Genomic DNA, 22872 nt, shown 5'->3' on the forward strand with positions numbered 1-22872 from the left:
TTTATTATTTTCTTTTTTCAAATTTTGAATCATAAACTAGTTTGGGGTTTGGGGTTTGGGTTTAGGGTTTAAGGTTTACAAATTTTCATAATATTACAAAAAAAAAATTTAATTTCAAACATATTTCACTAAATTATCCAAATCTAAAATAATAATTTGTTTTATATCTAAACTTGTTATTTTCCATTTTTTTTTATTCAATTGTAAATAATAAACTAGTTTGGGGGGTTTACAAATATATTTCACTCAATTATTCGAAATATATCAAAATTTCAAATATATATAGAATACTCATTCACTCAGTTTAGAGTTTAGGGTTTACATAGAATACTCAAGTTTCTCTACACACTCAAGTTTCTCTAAATGGAACATGAAGATGAAGAAGAAGTATTTGAGGTAATGTTTGAGGTACAACAACAAATTAGAGAAGAACAACAAATTAGAGAAGGAGAAAATAGAAGATATGTTGAAAGTGAAGAAGTGGAACAAAATGTTGAAGGTCAAGGTGAAGAATTTTGAAGACGCGACAAGTCGAAAGCAAATGAAATTCCGGAGAAATTAAACGACAAAATGCAAACCTAAATAATGAGGTAACACTTGATTAAAATGAATACAAAACACTTGATTGATTGAATGAATGAATGAATGGATGCAAAATGAATGAATGCAAAACCCGAGCCCAAACGACATGGTCGGGTCGTTTGGGAACACTATCAACGACATTGGGCCTCAGTAGTTTGAGAACACTACTGAACGACATGGCGGTGTAGTTTGAGAACACTACAAAACGACATGGCTCGGTCGTTTCATTACACTATAGCACTACATGGCGTGTCGTTTCATTACACTATAGAACTACATGGCCGGTCGTTTGGACTCTTGATGAAACTACATGGTCGGGTCGCTTTTGAAACTAAATGCAAATTGTTTGAGACTCTTGTTTTATTCTTCTATATGTAGAATTCTTTTGCCGCTATCCGGGAACCGATCTTCTACAAACTCGAATGATGTGGATTGTCAACCGATTTTAAGTGATACAATGTAAATTTTTACTACGGAAGAGGTATGATGATGAGTAGGCATTGATTTTTTTTTTTTTTTTAAATTTTCTAAATATAATTTTATTAGTGTATTAATAATAGTTGTTGTTTTTATGTGTTTAGGTCTTTCATACACGAGGCGAGGCAATCGATTGGGCAACCGCTAGAGGAAGACAAGTTAATGTTGTTGTGGTCATTGAAAAGTCTGAGTGTGCCAAAGGAAACCGGTATCAAATTGAATTTGGTTTTGCGAGTGCTCGGTGTGTATCGGTCACACAAGAAGGAAGGCTAAGAGAAGGCTAATAAGAGAAGGTCGGGAACCAAGAAATCGGGATGTCCATTTAAGTTAAAAGGTATTTTCCAACGCTGCACTATCGATAGTTGGAAAATTGTCGATTCTTAATGGTGTTCACAACCATCCATGGCAAGACCCTTGAAGGACATGCATTTGCTACTTTCGACTAACCGCTTCAGAGTTCGAAAGTATTTGTCGAGATGAGTAAGTGTGGAATAAAACCTAAACAAATATTGGATTCCATCAAGAATAGGTATCATGATAACATCTCTAGTATATCCCAAGTCTACATTGCAAGGCAAAAGGTGAGGAAATCGATATGAACGGTCTCACACAATTACGAGATCATGCGTGAGTTGTTAGCAAAAGAACATTATTTTGAGGAGTTGAGACAAGATGAGAATACCGAGGAGATAACGGATTGTTATGGGCCCATCCGTAAGGTGTTAAGTTGGCTCGGACTTTTCCAACAGTTTTTTTTCATGTTAGACGCTACCTACAAAACTAACGGTGTATCGGTGGCCTTCGCATACAATTTGTTGGGGTGACTTCAACGTGGAAATCTTTCACCATGTGTCAGGTGCTGCTTCAGTCTGAAACAACAGTCGACTATGAGTGGGCCCTGCATCATTTTAGTGGCTTGCTTGGTGACATAAGCCCATTTGTGATCGTGGTCCGGGGACTTAGCCCGATGAGTGCGCCGACAGAGTTTTTCCTAACGCATACAAGCATCTATGTAGATGGCATATCGCTACGTGCGTCCTTTCAAAATGTTACGATATTTTTCCAACTACTGAGAACTTGTAGAAGGCAGGTTTCGTGGAACACCGTAGTCAAATCGAAGAGACAGAGGTTATTTTCAAGTAGATGGGATGATTTGGAAAAATATTACGGGGTTGAGTACTCCAATTTTGTTTGTTATTTGGAGAGACTTGGTTTCCTCATTGGGGATCGATTTCAGTATGTTGTTGGACTGACCAACACATTCACTTTGGGAGTACAACGACCAATAGAGTTGAAGCGGTCTCATGCTCGGTGAAGCGTGTACTAGGAAATGCAAACCGTCATGATTTTTTGAGTATGTTTAGCTTAATCCACCCGATTCTAGAGATCCGGATGTCCGAGATTAGAGCTACCTTCGAGAGAAGTATGATTGTAACTTCAAAGACCACCACCGGATTCCTTTGTTTCGTGAACTCGGAGGCCTTGTCTCACGCAAGTGTTTAGACTTGTTATTTGAAGAAATAGATACCAGCGTAAAAGCGTGTTAAAGATGGAGAGATAAGGTGTTGGTGCTATTTGGCGACGAGCCATGGACCGCCATGTGCTCATGAATTAATTGAGTTTGAAAAGCAAAAAGCGGTCCATCCCTTTGATCGCTATCAACCCCTTTTGGAAAACATTGTCCGCTTCTCCCAATGTGTCGGTGGGTGTTGGTCCCGATGTTGCACCTTCATGGACTTGTTCATGAATAGGTTTGCAATGGTTTCTGAAGAAGAGCAGAGGGTTATGATTAGGAAGCTTATGGAGATTGCCGTACCAGAAAGTACATGGCTAGTACCGCCTTGTGAGGAAGCAAAAACCAAAGGTCGGCCGAAAGGTAGCTGCAGCAGAAAGCTTCAAACTGGAGATGATAACTCTTCAAAGCGAGATCCATCTCATTTTGAACATTCTCAACGTGACCATGAAGAGTGGGTCTCGTCACAACCAAACATTACGCCCACCCAAAACACCCACACTACACCAAGAAAGAAGTCTTCTCCAAAACTACCAACCCAAAACATCCACACCACACCAACAAATAAGCCTTCTCCAAAACACCAAAACAACCACACCAAGAAATAAACCTTCTCCCAAAACACCAAAACAACCACACCACGAAATAAGCCTTCTCCAAAACGGTCACACCACCTAAATGTGAGAGATGGCTTAGACTTTGGAAAGACGAGGGGTCCTAAGGATTACGGGTTGGATATTCCAAGAAATGCATAAATACATTGTTAGAGTCCATGACCACATTGGCGATGGCAACTGCGGTTATAACTTTTTGCATTAGGGAAGAAGTCAAGAAGAATGGCCACTGGATGAGAAGAAGGAGTTATGCGAAGAGCTTATCGACAACCTCCCCTTTATTGTACTTTGTACAATCAAAGTGAGGTTTTTATTCAATGAAGGAAATCCTACATGAAAAGGTTACGCACCCTTAAATAAGTGGATGAGCATGCCTTTTCTTTGGATACTTATTTGCTTCAAGATTTAATGTTGTTCTTATGCATTTAGGAGCTCGTCGGTGCTTCCTTCTCATGCCACGTGAGAACCCAAGCAAATCCTGAGAGAGTGACCAAAGTGTTGGGTAGCGCAGACATGTTGGTGGAAATCATTTTGTCAATGTTGAACTTGTTGAAGATTGTCCGGTTCCTCAATGTCCAATGGCTTAGAGCTCGATATGATATTCTTTGAAAGTTGGAATTTGGCCTTGACAAGAAGACAATTGCAATTTATGGCATTGAACATTCCCAATTTAATATGGGAAAAGGAGCTTGTTGAAGACCCAACAATACATGTTATCGACTAAGTTGTTTGTATGTTGTCGATATGATATTTTGATGTAATTTGTATTTTAATGTAATTTGGAACAAGTTTAATTTGATTTGATTTTTATGTTATCAATGTTAGGGCTTTTATTTGATTTGATTTGGAAATCGAAAGTAATCGACTAAGTTGATTCGGACGCAATCGAAAGTGATTTTGAAATCGAGCGATCGACTAAGTGATATATTGATGTAATTTGATATTTTGATGTAATTTGGAACAAATGTAATTTTATTTTATTTTTTTGTTATTTGGAAATAATGTTAGGGCTTTTATTTGATTTGATTTGGAAATCGAGTGATCGATTAAGTTGATCCGGACGGCAATCGAGTGATTTGGAAATAGAGCGATCGACTAAGTTGATTCGGACGTCAATCGAGTGATTTTGAAATCGAATGATCGACTAAGTTGATTCGGATGGCAATCGAGTAATCGACTAGTTGATTCGGACCGCAATCGAGTGATTTGAAATAATGTTCGTATGTTGTCAATAATGACCGAAACTACACGGTGAAGTCGTTTGGCTTTAATACAAAACGACCCAGCCAGATCGTTTGGTCTAAAGGCCAAACGATGTGGTCATGTCGTTTGGCCTTTAGACCAAACGATGTGTCCATGTCGTTTGGCCTTTAGACCAAACGATGTGTCCATGTCGTTCGCTTTGAGATTAAAAGATTAAAAACGCGATCTGCCGTGGTCGTTTGGTATAAAGGAAAAACGATCTGCTGAGGTCGTTTGGCCTTTATGCCAAACGATGCGGCTGGGTCGTTTGGAAGAAATTTTTTTCAAAATTCGTTTTGTTTTTACAACACTTTCATATTCATCAAATTCCACTTTTCCATTCAAACATCAAATATCAAACACTCTCATTCATCAAATTCCACTTTTCCATTCAAACATCAGATATCAAACACTCTCATTCATCAAATTCATCCATACATAAAATTCCATTCAAACATTAAACCCTAAAACAAAACAAATTACATTCAAACATTAAACCCTAAACCCTAAACATTAAATTCCATTCAAACATTCATGCAAACATCATATCCATCAATTCATTGAAGTTAACAAAATTACAAACCCTAAACTCAAAACAAATTACATCCATCAAACTAAATTACAAAGTTACAAACCCTAAACTGAAACAAATCAACTATAGCGCCCACCAATGTACTTGCACCTAGTCAAGTTGTACGCCTGTTCGAAGGAGGACCTTGCTTCCTCTGGCATATCATTCCCAGCCAATTGCAGACCTCTCTCTAGCAAACGACTGGTTTCATCGATGACGTCGTTCTGTCGAAAAAAGAAAAATCAAGATAAGTTACCAATCGAATGCAAAAAATCACAATTAGAGAAAACTCAATTAAAAATCACAATACTTACAATCGGTGAACAGTTAGGGGCGGTGTCTCCGGGGAGGGATGAATAGGAAGAGTTTCGGGGTTCACCAAAACTACATGAGAATTCCTCGCGATACCAAGTCATGTAGTTTTGATGACACTCCCATGGATAAGACGAAATAGGTCCTCGGTTGCAGAGTTGGATCACGTGATTTTGCCACGACTCCCAGTAAAGTGGCCCAATATTGGTCCAGCTCACCTCATACCCGCGTCCTGCCACAGTTCTTGTTCTCCAATTTGGCATTGGAGGATCTTTAGGTACAAGTTGCACGTGACCCAACTGACGCACCACCCTTGCGACAGCGTAAAACTCGACAATGTTGAAAAAACATAGCAATCCCTCAAAAAATGCAATGTCATCGATCGGGTTTGTATCTCTGATATTTTTGTAGGGATGCCAAACAACCTTAAACAAAATCAAATGTGTCATTAACAACTCTAATGATCAATTACTAAAAAATAAATATAAACAAACTTAAATACCAAATTGTCATTGAATTTAATACTTACATTGAACTCATTCAAATCATCAATTATAAATTTCGATAAAACTGCAATGCATACGTTATTGTGTCGTAATAGTGTGGAGTATTTGGGGATGTGTCCGTGAGCACTTGGTGAGACGAGATATAGTTGAAGTTTGGGATTTGTCATGAATACCGGAAAATACTCATAGATCCATGCCTAGATATACACAAATAGTTAACATATTGATAGAGTAATAAAATTAACATTAAAAAAAATAAACTCTAAAATACTCAAGTTTTACCTGTAGAAGAGTCATATAGCCTGTAACCCCTTTCACCTTCGCACATGTGGCGGCCGAGACCTCTATATAAAACGCCAAAATTGTCGCGACCCCATGCATACTCTTCTATCTCACTGAATTTCAACAACGGCCTCAGATAACATATAGGCACTCCAGTCCCAGACTTGTCAGTAAAAACGGCACATCCAAAGAAAAACAGAATAAAAGCTCTAACAGTCCGTTGAACATCCTGGAAACTCGAGGCCTTCTCTACCACATTCCCAGCAGCGTCACATATAGGGCTATCATGAATCTTGTTCGCAAAATGCTTCCGGATGAATTCTAGCCTTACTTTTGAAGTGAACTTGCTAGCTTCCATCTCCGCCCTAATCAAATCAATAGGGAGCCCCAGACCAAGATGTAAGAGATTTATCGATTGTTGTAAATTCAGCTCACTGTCCCCTTGCACCGCTCTTCCTCTAACTGTGACTCCACAGATTTGGACAACATCGCCCAAAGTCACGATCATCTCCCTAATGGCATATGGAAGGTGTTGGCCTCCGGATGCCATCTCTCCACAAACGCAGAGATCAATGGTGGATCCATATGCTCGTGATAACCTTCCACGAGATCAAACAACCAAATCCTTCTCAATCGCACGCGGCAAATCTCGGAGACCTTTCACATTCATTTTGAAATTCCATTGGGATAACTTCGCTAAGTGTGAAACACACTTCAACGCCTCCGCGATCCTCCTCAAAACAACCGAGCACGCATTAGATATATATGAACGTAAAACAAAAGATTTTGTAAAAAAGAAAATCAAAGTACACAAGAAAAACAAAATATTACCCCTTCTCTCCCAAACATCGCGCGGCGATATGCACCGCATAGTCATACAACAACTCGACTCATAACGGGCCTCCCCATACACACCTCTTTGAAACTCCAAATCATCATTGGATTTTCTTACTTAAATCCAATACCGGAGGTGCTTCTTCCATCGGTGGTAACGCTTTCTACCACATATTCTTCAACATCATCATCCCGCTCATCCTCCTCCTCACTCTCCTCCTCACTCTCTTCCTCACTCTCCTCTTCTACTATACTCTTTCCTTTGTCTAAACCTACATCTAAACCTACATTAGTATACACTATCTACACTATCTTCACTAAACTAATCAACCTCGGGGAACCTCTTTTTCCAAATGGTCCCCTCTACGCCTGGCCGATGCCAAGATTAAGCCCCGCCCTATGTCTTTTCTTCCAACTGCATCACCGCTAGAGGAACCGCCACCAAACAATTTCTTAACACCCTTGAATGTAGTTTTCGCTACATTCTTCACATTCTTTGATCGAGGACCCATCGCTACAAAGAAAAATAAAACAAGTATTAGTAAACCATATTTAAATAAACAATGTACAAAGAAAACCACTAGAAAAAGAGATCATCCCGGTCGTGAAAACTAATAGACTTATAAGCTTGCTATGATAACTCCAAGTATATATGAAGAAATAGAATGAAGCGTTACGCTATCCAAATTCTATCGAATTTTTGGGCAGAGTTTCCTTTGTTTGGTCAACATTTAGTATACTTAAACTTGTCATAACACGGAAATCAATAATGACATCCTTCCAACAACCATATGTACATATAACCTAAATTTTACACGACGATTGCAAAATGTATATATATACAAGACTATTTCTCGTATGAACCGGCCATTTATGTACATAAAGTATTACAACAAAATAACTGGACTCTCTACATTAACAAAATGAACTTGACTCGTCCCTCGTCAAGCATGGGAAACCACCCAAAAAAACCACCTTGATAACATACATTCAGTAAGTTTGAAAACCAAAGAAAGCTTCTCACCTATAATGCTTTACCGCTTTAGTTTTGTTCCCCTGTATCCAGACCTTAAGCAAGTACTCGTAAAAGCTGCATGTGATCAAGGTCATTACTCATTAGTCAAGACTCAAGAACATAAGCAAAGTTATGAAAGGTGAGTAAAAGAATGTACGTAAAACACTAATCATAAAATGGTAAAAGTATCTTCTCTTATAACATCAGGCCCTAAAGGAAAATACTAGGTATGAAAGATGAGCACTACTCCTAACTCTTAGTCTTTACGTCAATAAGCACATTATCAAGCTTTACGTTGTAGTGAATTATTGGTGGCTCACAATGCTCATGCTGAAAAGAGAGCCCAATTGCAATCTGAATTGCAATCTCATACAACTTCCCCCATTCTATGTTAAGGTGATTCTTGAACAAAATTTTATCGAATGATCCGTTTTCCACGTATTCGTAAACAAGTGCTTTCATGTTGGTATCAAAGCAATACCCATATAGTTTGATCAGGTTTTGATGGGAAGTTTTGCCCATGGTGCCCACTTCAACCGAATTGTTTCCTCATAATTTCCTTTGTGTTATTGTTGTCTTTTAGTACCTTCACTGCTATTTTGACACCATTAGGGAATTCACTGTAGACGCGTCTCCAAACCCAAAGCACCTACATTCTTTCGAGACTTGACGTAAATCTCTTAAGTTCATCAAGTGAAAAATGATTTTGGTTTCTCGTTTGTTAGTTTATACAAGAAATCTTCGATTGGTTGTGAACCGTCATCGTGTTCCATCAATTTATCTCACAAAATATAGGTTGTAGTCCAACAAAGTAGAGTATGAAAAACAGAGTGATAACGACAACTTCTGGAAAAGAAAAGATGACAATGAGCTAGACATGAATTTCTATAGATTAGAGAATAGAAAATAGACACTGATGATATATCATTTATCCAATAAACAACTAGTTAGTTCTGTGGAGATATTTCATTCAAGGATATCTTGGAGGAGCAATAGAATAAAAGTTCTAGGATTTTTAGTGCAACAGTTCAGTGCATATATTTTTGGTATATTATCTTAAAACTACAGATGTTCCAAAATGGGGGTTTTCAATAAACTTTGGTGAATAATTACTAAATTTCTCCGGGGGCATGTTGTATATTGTATTATTTCATAATGAAGGCTTCGATACATACCAAAATGAATGGAGTCTGTGTTTTTAGATAGAAGTTGTTCTTCTCAAACTGTTGGACGAGACTAAAAGTTAGGAGTAGATACTTTGTTGGATTGAAGTTAAGACTAAGAGTTAGCAGTGGGATTGTTGGACTCCTATTTCTATCCAATTACGTCAGAAAGAATATTCTCTCTTGTTATACCTTTTTAACCAACTTTAGTTTATACGAAGATACTCCCGAACTAATTAAAGAATATATATACGATATATCATCCATGAATTTTAATAAACCTCGTGGTTAAGCCTCCATATCATATCAATCATGGGCCAATCACCTTCTTAAGCCAAATTTATATGTAACATGTATTTGTAAAGAAAAATAATGTTTTAAAAATCACCCGAAAGTAATTCGATTAATCCCCGACCGAGTAGACCTACTTTCTACTGCTTACCACCTCCACCGAAAGTAGCAAGCTTTAGTAGCGATTTAACTGCCTTGACTAAAGATGGGCTAATGTATATATTCGATAGCTTGCTCTAACTCTAAACACCACTTCAATTTAAATCTCGAACCTAAGATAGTAAAATGGCATTCATAAGAAAAATTAATTTTCATATAATTCATACTTCAAACATCTAATCTACAAAATAAACTCAACTACAAAACCTCCGTCCATCACTACAAATGAGACTCCAATTCTTCAGCTCCACAAACACAAACACCATTTCGTTTAACTTGAATCCAAAACGGAACAATCATTTTCCTTTGATAAAGTGGCCTTACAAGCTCTTCATTTACATCCACTTGTACATTTAAAACACCAATTTCTTTAAGCCGAAACCCCAATTTCTCACCAACCCTAGATGCAACCTTAGCGTCCCATAATTGGTGCACCCGAGGTACTCTTCTTTGCTTTTCTTTGAATTCAGGGATGAATTCCTGCTCAGATGAAGATGCCATGGCTACAATTGCATCTGTTTTGAGGTTTGTCACTTGGGCTGTTAATTTTCTGCTACTCAGCATTAGTTTCAAAAGGTTCTTGGTTTGCTGAGTAGTTTCAAAAGGATCATGAGAATGCCGTTCATATAGTATCATGATATATCTGCTGTTGTTACTAAATGAAATCGATTAACATTGATCATTCAGATGCCTCAAGCATTCGGCATTAAGCTATGTCGATGTCTACGTCCCATGTTTATTAGTCGAATATAAATGCTAAAACTACTTTAAATCGAATCAGTGTCCTTACTCTCGGGGCAGGTTGGATCAAAGATTTGAAAATGAACCAACAACTACTTCAATTGGTGGAAGAACCGCATGTAGCCCACGCGCCATTACTGAAATTGGGTAACTTCACATTGAAAACTCGAATTCACAACCATCCATTATCACCAAACGACCATCCATCATACATTATACATTATACACTCGAATTCACAACCATCCATCATACATTATACACTATTCTAATTACTTATGTAAAACAGCTAATAAAGTTCGGGAATTGAAATAGGATAAAAGGGGGAACGTGTACCTGAATCAGGATGAAGAAGATTGAAACGCAAATCAAGGGCAAGCTGTTGGCGATAAACAGGTAAAGATGAAGGGCAAGCTGTTGGCGATAAACACGGCTTTCTTGCTACTAGAACAAACCCTTCCTCATAGTCGAAGGTTCAATTGGATTGCTTCAATTCGGATTTTGAATTTTTTTGGTTAGGTTTCGCGATAATTGGCCGAAGGGTTTTGGCAGAGAGATGACCGAGAGAGATGACCGAAGGAACAGGTTTTTCCGGTTTGCGATTTGGTGGGGGGTGTACTGGGCTTTCTTGTTTGGACTTTGTTGTTTGGGCTGGGCTGGAGGCTGCCCGATCTAATTTCAGTGGCGCCCAATACATCACTCTAATTTAATTGAACCATTATTGTTTGTGTGTACATAATGGTTATTCCAGTCTTGGCATCTGTCGTTTGACGGTTTGAGTACCTCGTTAGCTTATCTCGATTCGGTGTTAAACAACTAGATTCAACGTTTGCTCATCCAAACCGCTTAATAAATACATGCTCAAAGCCTCAAACCTTTTAACCTCCAATTGACTCGAGCTTGCTTTGATAATGGGTAATCTTGCTTTGCTTAGGCCCTTTCAATGAGGAAAACAGGCTTGTCAAGCCCGAAGTTTTTTTGTTGGTAGGGCTTTTTGCTGGAGGGACCGTGCATTTTGCTTTGGGTCGAGAATATTAGAAACAACTGCCTAAAGGAATAACAAATAAATTAGGTCTAGTACGAGTTATCCAAAATTCTTTGGTCATGTGGTGTCCCTTCCCATCCAACTAGTACATATGTGAACTTCAAGTCGAATGAGCAAGCTGCTAACGCATTTTGAGAAGTAAAGTCCTTCCTACCACTCCTAAATCTTTCTACAACCTCTTCTGGAATAGTAGCTCTAATATGAGTACCATCTAGTCCTCCCAAACAATCCTTGAAATATTGTACATATCTAACATCACTTACGATTACAGATGGGGTTCCTCCACCATGTATGGCTTCTCCATGGTTAGCTACCAAGCATGAGTACAATTTCAAAACAACAACAAGTACTTCATTAAATTGTCAACAAATAGTCTCTTGTGAACGGAAAAATCAACTCGACATCACACTATGCCTCACATCGTGCCCAAATAAATATAGGAATCTCATTAGTATTTCCTCAACTTGACAATTTCATGTGTCTTCCAAAAGACTTTTTTCCCTAACCAACAAACATAGTCGATGGAATGACTCCATTCCCATTCGTAAATTTTTACGACACTTTTCATCATTATATATAATCGAGTCGATATATGCATTTCGTTTCGGCAAACATGATCTAACGTAAGGTTCTCTTGGTAAGTTAAAAGAAAAGTATGCAGTAAATATTGTTGCTACATGTGCAACGCTTGCACAAGTGACATCAACAATCTCTAATTCGGCTCCTCATTTTCAGAATTATCCATAACTTCTATACTATTGTCCGCCATTACAAAAATTGGTCAAGGAGCTAGCTTAAAATTCACAAACTATACCATTTGAGTTAATACTGCAACATTTAAACATCAGAACAATAATTATAATATCAAGAGTATAGTATAAGCTAGAAAAAACAATCGAGCAACTAATTCTTTCTTATTGCATTAAATGCATTAAAGTAATACATGGCTTAGACATTCATCAAATGACATTAAGAAGCAAAGAACGCTAACTAGTTGTAAACTTGACCCTCAAGAAATGGCACAAATAAAGAAATATGTATTGCTTACTAGACTTACATCGAGACCATCGACAAATTACAGTAAGAAATAAAGAATACTTACTAATCTTATCCCAAGACCTTCAGTTTCTAACTAATAATATATAATCAACCCCATTTCCAAAAAGTTTTCATTAATTATAACCAGTTAAGATTATGTGATTTTCATTTTATGAGAGTAAAACAAAACCCACAGAGATCAAAGAAATTGGGGGGAAACAACACGTACCTAAAAGCTTAGCTATTAAAACAAATTGTTCAATCAAAGAGAAATATAGAAAGAAGAAGAAGGTGAAGGGAAATGACTTACCTTTTCAGCAGCCAACGACACTAATGGAACCAAAACAATAGCTAAGAGATTTTTTTTTTTTTTTTTTTTTTTTTTTTTTTTTTTTTTGAAAAAGTTATGGGGTTAAGGCAGACCCCCACTGGTTTATATTGCAAAAGGGTAAACCTTACAAGTCTCCTTAAGAGTTAGATCATTAAAAGGAGGCACACAAAGACCCAATTCGACATACTATAAGCATAACATACCTGAGATCACTAGACATGTTACAATCGAACCCTAAGAAAGTATAGCTAGGAATCCTACTTCCTAGTCATGATTTCCTTTACAATCTTAAGATGATCTTTCCTAAGATGAATCTGCGCTTTCTCATAGTTACAAAAGAAACCTTCGCAAGCACAACACACATAAGTAAGTCCCAAAGTGTCATCCCAAAACTCTTTGGTGTAGTCCTCAAGATGTCTCATCTTTTTGTTTTTGGTTAACGACTTAACCTTCTTCATCATTGCAAGTGTAGGCTCTATTTCTCCTGAAGAATGCTCTTGAATCCTTTTGCTTCTTTTTGGCTTCACAGTAGTCCATTGATTCTCAGAAGACGCTGCATACTTTGATGTGCTCTTAGGCAATGCAAGCGTTGGAGCCCCTATATACGTATCCCCAAACAACTCAGATTCACTCTCTGAGAGATCGTCTTCTACATCCTCATTTCCAACAACTAATCCTTCATATATGTTTATTTCTCTACTATTTGGGAGTTGGTTAAGAGGAGTAACTCTTTCTTTGGTGCCTTTGTATTGGTAGGTCCAATACAAGAGGTATACTATGCTCTCTCACTACCAAGTCTCCCCGAGCTCCTAACAAGGAGTGTCGGAGTGGCTAAAGAAGGCCCCCTGCTACGGGGGGTTGACTCTGCTCGACCAGTTGTGACTCCATGTAATTCCGCAATGAACTCAGAGGATACCACTTGTAAAGAGGGGCTAGGTCTTACAGCTGCAGTATTATTGTCGGTTTGAGCTTGGAACAACATCGGGGAGACATGTCGTTGATCCCGAACTATATAAAGAAATGCACTCAAGAGAATTCAAGAATCAGAAAGCAAAGGCTTGCCTCAGGAGATATTTCATAATTCAGAGTCAGAAATAGAGCAACTTCGGAGCGTTGTCGGGGGTTCCTATCTGTAGCTAGTGCTGTCCTTTCTTGAACTCCTACATTTCTTGGCCTAGGGACCCAGACATGAGGTGTAGCAGGGCATTTGGTTGTTGTATGCCCAAACCAACAATAAATGGTGCAAGAGGGTGGCTTCCAAGGGTACTCCACATCCAGGTACACATATTTACCCTCGAGTTTGAGTTTTACCGATTTGGGAAAATCAAAAGACAGGGGAATGGTTACGCAGACCTTAGCAAAGTCGAGTCTTTTTTCCTCCGATGTTGCGCCGTCCATACAGAGTGTCTCACCAATCAAGCTGGCCAAATATGAGAGTCCATTCTTAGTCCAGAGTTTTTTGGGACTTTGAAGATTTTTGCCCATATTGGTACGGTGTTAGTATTGTTCCTTTGCCCTTCAATCTCTGGTGACCAAGACCTAACAACAAATATCTTCCCCCGCGAATGAAGATAGGACCACCTTCCAACACCATCCGTTTTGTCTTCAATCATAGAAAACCTAATGAAAAACAAGTCTTTGTCTGTTGTTATCTCCATAGATCCTTTGATCTTCCAAGTCCTTTCAAGAGTATTCTTTACAAAAGGGAATCCCATTATCTTATCTAAGAAATACCCTACCAATGTATCTTTCCATTCATCAATACCTTCATCAATAAGTTCTTGCAGATTAACCGCAGCCCCATCCTCTATGATGGGCTTAATAGCTATTTAAATTGGTGGTTCAGAGTAGCGGTGAAGTTCAAGTTCGAACGATTGAACTCCAAAGGAATGGTGGAGGGGGAGAGAGGGGGGAAGCGGAAGATGAAGCCATATCGAAAAAAGTTGACGTAAAAGCGATCAAAAACCCTCTTCTCGGTTGGTCCTGAAAGCGCCTTAAAAGGAAAGAAACTTGATGAAAAGAAGATAGGATCGCGAAAACCTAACTAAAAAGTTCTATTTTAGGAATATAGGTGCACTAGATCGCAGGGTTAGTTTAAACTTAGTAACCCCTTTTCTCTCACTTAAAGGTCCCCATTGGAGTGGGCGAGAGAAGAAATTAATAAACTAGGAGATGGAGGTGTTTTTGCTAAGGGGACAAAACTAAAATGACAAAATTCTGAAATAATGAACCAAAAACCCACCCGCATTTCAAAAACACTCTCAAGGACAATAGTTGACTTTTTGTCCGAAAAGACAATAGTACCTTTGGTATGCCGCAGGTGTCGGTGCATACCACCTTAGTATGCTACCTTAGTATGCATGCAGACATCAATGCATACCAAACATCACAAAGAAAATGTTATGCATAAGTGTTAGTGCATACTACCTCTTGGTAGCGAGGTATGCACAAACGCCGGTGCATACCAAACATCATTAAAGAAAATGGTATGCACAAAGTGTCGCAGCATACTATCTCTTGGTATGCGAGGTATGCACAGACGTTAGTGCATACCAAACATCACAAAGAAAATTGTATGCACAAGTGTCAGTGCATACCACTTAGTATAGTATCGGCGTATGCAGGGCGTCGGTGCATACCAAACATAGAAGGGTAATATTGGAAGAAGTAAAAAATAAAAAAGTCAAGTCTGTCCTTATTAATAATTAAAACGTGAAATCTGGTTTTCTAGTAGTTATAAGTCAAAAAATGTCCTTATCAATGGTTTCAAAACCAAGCTGTCCTAGACTATGATTAAAATTCGAAATTGGGCCTTTTGGCTTATTTCTTGTTTTGCTAATTAGATAGAGTTGCCAGTATAGAGAAGCAATTTTATGAGTTGGGAGAGACTGAGAGATCGTGCAAATGGATGCGATGGTTTTTGGGTTGCAAATGAGTGTTGTGGGAGCTATTTATATGCGGGAAGTGGAGGAACCAATTTGTTGCAACGAGCTATATGCAATAGTGGGCCAAACACTTGGAAATTGGTAGTTACTGGGAAATGGGTGTAAATGCATCCCATTACGTTGAACCAAACAGAGCATATAGTCAATTGGTGGTGCACTACTGAGGGCTGTGTGCCAAGTAGCAAGCGATGGACATGTGAAGAAGCTTACATCATTATCTGTTGAACAGAGGAAGCAGGAAAAAGAAAGAAAAGATAATATGTCCTAATTGTATCTCCAGAGGCAATCCATGTATTATCAACCTTGAACTTAATGAAATGATTCTCGCTCCCTGTGGACGTAGGCACAATACCGAACCACGTAAATCTTGTGTTGTCTTGATTTTTGTTTTTTTGCTTCTTTTCAATTTCCTTATTAGCATAGCAGCTTCTACACGTACTCATAGGACATAAGTTTTATTGCAATCTAGGGAAAACTGGGAGAGGCTAAACTGGCTGAGAATCGGAAGGGACTCAGAAGTAATCAATAAGGAAACAAGTTAATTATGTAATTACCTAGTAGGTTAATTTTTGAAGTACTCTGGAACTAACAAGTTCAGTGTTTTAGGAGTGTCCCAAGCCTTTAAAGGTTTACGCCCCAAGATGGGAATAAATAGTTAATGCATGAACAAGAATTTCATTTCTCACAACATTTCGTGTGGAAGGACTTTGATAGGTTGAACAGTCCTTGTTTCTTGAAAGAACTAACGCTCAAGATAAGTCGATTGTCAATGATCATGGCGAGCGACAATAAGATAAGATCTCTTGATTTATGGAAAAAGGAAAAAGAATAAAAATAGAACTCCCATGTTAGTATGAATGCTTGCCAAAATCAGGCAAACAAACAATCTTGGATTGCAAAAACCTGGAAGCTCTGGTAGTCTGGTAGTTTCTAAGTGAATTTGAGCACAGCTAGTGATTATATTGCGTTGCACAAACCTCGTTAATTCACTTAAAAAGCTTCACAGAACAATTACATGCATTGATCCTAAAATGTAAAATGAACTAATCAAGAAAAACAAAACTCACTCCACAATCTAAAAAAAGTTATGTGGAGCGAGAAAACATTACAAACAAAGACAAAAAGTACACTTGACACATCAATGAATAAGAAAACTTTGAACCGATATCCACTTCAAGCAATGCCCTCCAGCTGCAAAACTGTTTCTTGCCTTTGAATTCTCATTTCTTCATAGAATCTCTGAATGAACATTTCTGCCCTCTGATCAACCGAAAAGTCTTCATCGCGCCTATCAAATGACTATGATGAGAGCTCTCTCTCGCCACCATCTTCGACATTTGGCAAAGCCTCTAAAGCATAATGTACTTCACTTTCTCCCTCAAACTCTGCTCCTTCCACTCTCAAACAGCTGCAGAAGCTTAGCATTGAATAGATGTCACAGCGGCTTCTCTTCTTAAATGAGCTTTTGTAATGGTGAAAACGAGGAGTACTAGAAGGAGAAAACTCATACTCTTTTATAAAACCATAATTATAGTGCTTTAGAAGCTTGAGCTTCTTAAGCTTTCTAGTTTTCTTCAAGAAAATGAGTCTTGGGGTGGTGTATTTTTCCATTTTAGCCATCAACATGGAAGTTTTGAAGAGGTTCAAAGCTCTTTCCATGATGGGCATTCTTTTCTAGGCATTTCTGAAGACCAGTGAGGCAGTGAGAGACTTGAGAGACTGGGGTCTCTTCTGAATCACTCTTTTTAGGTTGCCTATGCAATGCGGAAGATTTCACCCATGGTGGGAATTTTATGGGGGAGAAAGTCACACAGATGGTCAGATTTGAATTTAAATGTTGGTGGGGAGCTGTAAAAGAGATAGGTTTTTCCAAGTCTTCTGCAATAAATTGGATAAAACTGAACTCAGGTTACAAAGAGATAGGCTTGAAGTTCACAGAAAACCTGATGATGATGTCTAGCCACCTGACCTGAACTTTGTTCAGTTCACTGTACTAATGCAATAAACTTTTCAATGCAGTCACTAAATGAGCAATAATTAAGTATATAAACCACACTTTAATGAATATTCTTTTATAGTTCCTAAGAATGTCTAGATTTTGGTAAAAAAATAGAAGAAAACTGTACACCAAAGGTGTGGATTCTCGTTCAGGTCAAAAGATATAGTGCGAAGTGCAAACTAAATTCTAAAACAAAAATCAAGTCGGTCTGCTGAAACCAATCAGAGATTTACATAATATTTACTATGTGCTTTCGCAATTATAACATTTATATTCAAACAATCAGAGATTTACATAATCAATAAATAAAAACCAAAAAATGACTTTGATGTACAACTGAAATACAGTAAAAGTAGGATGAACAATAAAGCATGACAAAAGAACGACATAAAAACATGGAAGATGTTACATGAATAAACCTAAAGATATATATCTTCAACTATTTTCAGCTGTTCTGATACAATCAATGAGTATCATCCCTGACGGACTAAAGAGAGAGGAATATGCAATGGACGACAGAGGAACTTTTTGGTAAGGAACTTAATGAAAGAATTTAAAAGAAAAAACTACAAAATTCTCGAAATATATGAACAATAAGAAAAAGGAAAACAAAGACAAACAGAAAAAAAAACGCATCTGATATCTCACAAAATTGGAGACCCCAGGTACCCCGGCTGTCAAAGGATGGACCCTTCACTATGGCACAATGTTGATCGATAGATGGCATGTATTCCATATACCACAACTCTAGTAATGGGGAATTATGAAGCAGTTACGTGAAAAGGGTGACAACATCTCTTCTGTAACCCCTGACCATTAACAGTCTTGGTACATTCTCTACCAACATATCCATGTATTCCATGTAAAAGTAGGGTGGATGGCTGACTGGTGGTGGGGGTAGGCTTACGAACACTACAGCTGCCATCCTTGAGTACCGCAATATCGTTGAATTTAGCTTCAAAGTTGTGTAAAGGAACTTCTCCACTTGCTGTTCATTCACAACCACAGGCTTTCCGTCAGCCATTAGTGGTGCCCCTTCTCTTTGAGCTCTATTCTTCATCTCCACTAAGTACGCCTCAATCTGCTGCTGAGCCGCAGTGAATGCTTCCACAGAGTCATTCTGTTGGCACATTACCTTCCACATGTGTCTCCCATGATTTCATTGTTATAACAATCACCTCGGCCTGCATGCGAAGATCATATAGAAATTTCTTCACATCAGCCTTCAAATTATCTGCATCTGTATCCTCCTCTGCAATGCAGAATACCTGGATCTTGCAACTCTCAAAGCCCTCCTTTGTAAGAAGTAGCTGAGAGAGAGAAGAAGCATGAGACCACCATCCCTCAACAATCCAATACAAATCAATGGTCCCATATTGTCTCTGGTACTCGTTGGGCCACTCATCAAGGCCTTTGACAATCACAACTGCCTTGTTTGCGACAATACAATCATTGATGATGCCAACAAAGGTGGCTGGAATCTCGATCAGGCTTTCCCTCCGCCAGATCTCTGGGTACCTCATCACAACAATGTTTGGCTTAAGGTTGCCAAGGCCTGTTGTCTGGACAATTCCACGAAAGCCTACAGACATGTTGGGTGCCACAACTATCTCTGCCACACCTTCACAGCGCTTGTAGTCTATGTAGGTGCTGACCTGGCGGCAGGCAACTTTAGCATCCTCAGCACACTCATGGTAATCCCCATCAAGGGATAGAAAAAAAAAGATGGACATACCTCAGGCCTTCTTCCTCATGCAGTTGGCAAAGTCAGCAAGTTTTGGATGGCAAGGAACATTCTCTGGAAGCTTTCCCCATGGCCGACAGAATATAAGAGGGATCGGATACCAATTTTTGGGGTGAACTTGATTCGCTGCAAGAAATGAAAGATGTTGTTCTCAGATCCCTCGTCAGAAGTAGCATACATGGGTAAAAAAAATATCATTTCAAGCAGTTTTAAGTTGGTAAAGATACCTCCTAATGATCGAAGACTGCGAAGGGCCAACCGGAAATACGCACTTTTGAATCCATCACCCCAGTCTCCAGCCTTCCCTTTTAGGCTCACATAATAATATATAAGGCTAACAAGGGCAAGAGAGACAACTGTGAATGACCACGAGATCAAGAACATAATAACTGCAGCAATCAAATAAAGAAGTATTAAAACACACATAAAAGATTATTAAATAAACGATAAAACATAAAACATAAACCCTCAGACACATGTGGAACCATCATAACCCTATATTGATGCCCAAAACCAACGAGTTTGCTCATAAACCAAATATATAATCCTGGTCATGATGCTAACAGAATGCAATAGACAAATAAATAGTAATGGCCAACTGTTATCCATGAACAGCAAGTTTTTTACTCACTAACCAAAAATCCGGTAGAAACTGTCTGTGAGAAAACGCCAACATGAGAAAATAACACGCGTTACAGCCGCCTGCTATCGTGCACTAACTATTGTCATCCAGTAACCATGAAGACACTAAGAACAGTTGTTCAATGATTTCGACACTCAAATAGACAAATAGATATTCATGGGTATAGAACAATATCACACAGAAAAATTAGTCTAAAATGAAATAGTGGCGCAAAAGGTCTTTAAAAGTAATGTGTGCAATGGAGAGAAACACACTAGAAATAGGTTTTTTAAACTTTATTTCCAAATAAAAGACTCCTGTAAGAAAAACACTATAAAATGGGGCCAGTATATACTGCATCTCTTTACTTCTGCTATATTCCATCAGCAGACACTGTTTACAGAATTTTGTTGGCCACAGTGGGTGCTGTGCTGAATTTTCAATTTGACAAAGCGCAGAGTAAAAATCAGAAAAAAAACCTCAGCAGCAGAGATTACTCAGATGATCATGTTATTTCCCATGCCTTTATCAAAGAGGTATATACCACTTACTGAAATGGTAAGCAATTTGTTCAATGTAACATAGTTTTCCATATAATGGTGTAACGTGTTTTGTTTCACATGCTTTTCTGTCTACACTCGACAAGTGATTATAAGATGCAATGAAAAAGTTGGGTGTTTCAGATTAATGAGCACAGGCAACACACTAACACTGTAACACGAGAAGACCAAATTTTGTATCTTGTAAAACATTCTCATCTCTTTGGTGAACTTTGACAAGCTTCCAATCGCAATGCAATAGACATAATCAACAACTAAGATGAACAATTGGCAACAAGGACCTCCAAGAAATAGCAGGCTCCACTACATTGCATGTGTCAAAACAGATGGCAATAGACTTGAGAAAAGGTAACAAGTTAGGCATCACCAATAACCTAAAAATCCATTTTTAGTAAAGTAACTTAGTTGAATTGAGATAAAAGCAATGGCCCTGAGACTGCTTAAAAAACTATCCTAAGACAACAAGAGAAGATGTATATTGTCGCATGCTCAGTTATATATTTTCTTCAAGAAAGACAGACAGAGGGGAACTCTAAACGAACAAACATGACCAATAAGTTAGTCGGCATACCAATACAAAGTGATGCTCGAGAAGAGAAAAGCTCCAGTGGTGAAATCTCCACCGGGACGCCAGCTAGGTGCATCCAGAAGGAATGAAGATAAGTTCACCCCCCGCATAACACTGGAGAAAAACATGGTAATGGTTGGTGAGATAAGATCCAAGTTCCCGAGCACAACACACCCAATACATATGAATGCCGTAAAGGGGGTCGCGAATGTAGGGCTCGCTCCCATCAGCAACCTTAAAATAATTAAGAACCGTAGGATATCATCATTGGCAATGGCTGCAAGCAATCGAGGAGCAACAAATAGGGTTAACAAAATTGAAATGTTAAAAATGAAAACCCCAACTTGAAAGAAGCAAAAATGTGACAAGATTTTCAAAGAACAAATAATATACCTTGAAAGGAGCAAATTGACAAAGAACGATGCCAAGATGACGCAATGGAGACGAAGAATGAGGGGAACTCAGAGCTTCCAATAAAGAAGATGACAGTGAGGTTGTGCAATCAGGTTTCTTTTTCTTTTTTTTTCCCTAAGAACAACTTTTTGTGTCGTAGCTCAAACTAGAATATTATGTAAGGGTAGTAAGGATATTAAGTGAAATATCAACGTTTTCTATTTTTATTTTTATTTTTTTCCCGGATTTATCACTGAAATGTATCTATTAGGTGTAGTGGTAACAATGATCGTCTTCACATCCTTTCTTAATAAAGATCCCAAGCGTGAATTAGTGAAAACATATGGGGCAAAAAAAAAAAAAAACTTTGGTTAGATATCCCAAAATTATCAGGGGAAGAACATATAGTAGGACACGTTATGCTGTAATCATCAGAGAAAATTCACATATAAGTTGTGTTGTTGTTGTTGGTGGTTGTGCTTGCAGTGGTTAGGGAAGGTTTATAAAACTAGACCCTTATCAGTGGAACATATATAGGATAAGAAACAAAGATATGTAAAACCATATCAACCTAGTTTCATTGTCTTGAAGCAATTGTTTTTCAAGTCTAATAACAATAAACTATTTCCATTGTCTATCATCGAATATTCAAACGAACGAAAAAACGAACGTTAAACTTGTAAATAAATTTAAAAATAATAAACAATCAAAAGTAGATAACTTAAATGAAAGTAGATTAATACCTTCAACTTTTCAAGCTGGTTTTGTGTAATGCTTTGGGATTTAAACTCGGGTTGTAAAGCAGCAGCTGTTTTCTCAATTGCTGCTTCTCTTCTTCCATTTTCTTCTCTCTGTCTTTCGAATACCAGAAGAAGAAAAAGGAAACAGAGTTGTTATAATTGCACCCATTCTATTACTGAGCGTACCCGCCATTTGTTATTACTAAAATGACCCCCAACCGCCTGTTGGACTCTCCAAGTAAATGTGGTTCGACCAGTTCCCGGAATCGGATCATCATAGCATAGTTTGGTTGACCAAGTAGTTGGTTTCAGGGGCATGGTATTTTTATTGTTTCTTAGAGTTTAGTTGTGAGTATATATATATATATATAGTTCAGACTCTAGGATCGAAATTGCTATTGTGGTTACAAAATTATGTCAATATTATTTTGTTTTTCTTTTGCTATAATGATCTATCCATAAAAAAAACTTGCCAATTAGGATTTAATAACAACTGGTACATATTGGTGTTGTCATGAGCAACATTCATTCTTATGATCATGTAGAGATCCACTAATCCCATTATCACTAAACTTGTATTTTTATGG

At 38.1% G+C, this 22872-nt stretch overlaps 1 long non-coding RNA gene and 1 pseudogene across 2 annotated transcripts; both read right to left on the reverse strand.

Annotated features, from left to right (window-relative positions):
• Nucleotides 1-7325: 7325 nt before the first annotated feature.
• LOC147473686 (uncharacterized) lies at nt 7326-10994 on the reverse strand. The gene is made up of 3 exons (XR_015210360.1): nt 10637-10994; nt 7958-8023; nt 7326-7447 (listed from the first exon to the last, which is right to left on the reverse strand). It is a non-coding gene; the product is annotated as an uncharacterized LOC147473686 (long non-coding RNA).
• Nucleotides 10995-18068: 7074 nt separating this feature from the next.
• On the reverse strand, nt 18069-22400 carry LOC147473687 (cation-chloride cotransporter 1-like; annotated as a pseudogene). The gene is made up of 4 exons (XR_015210345.1): nt 22289-22400; nt 21156-21266; nt 19630-19791; nt 18069-19528 (listed from the first exon to the last, which is right to left on the reverse strand). The product of XR_015210345.1 is annotated as a cation-chloride cotransporter 1-like (transcript).
• Between the last annotated feature and the right edge of the window lie 472 nt (nt 22401-22872).

This window comes from Coptis chinensis, unplaced genomic scaffold (assembly GCF_015680905.1).
Source record: "Coptis chinensis isolate HL-2020 unplaced genomic scaffold, ASM1568090v1 utg1955_pilon_pilon, whole genome shotgun sequence".
NCBI classification, from domain to species: Eukaryota; Viridiplantae; Streptophyta; class Magnoliopsida; order Ranunculales; family Ranunculaceae; genus Coptis; species Coptis chinensis.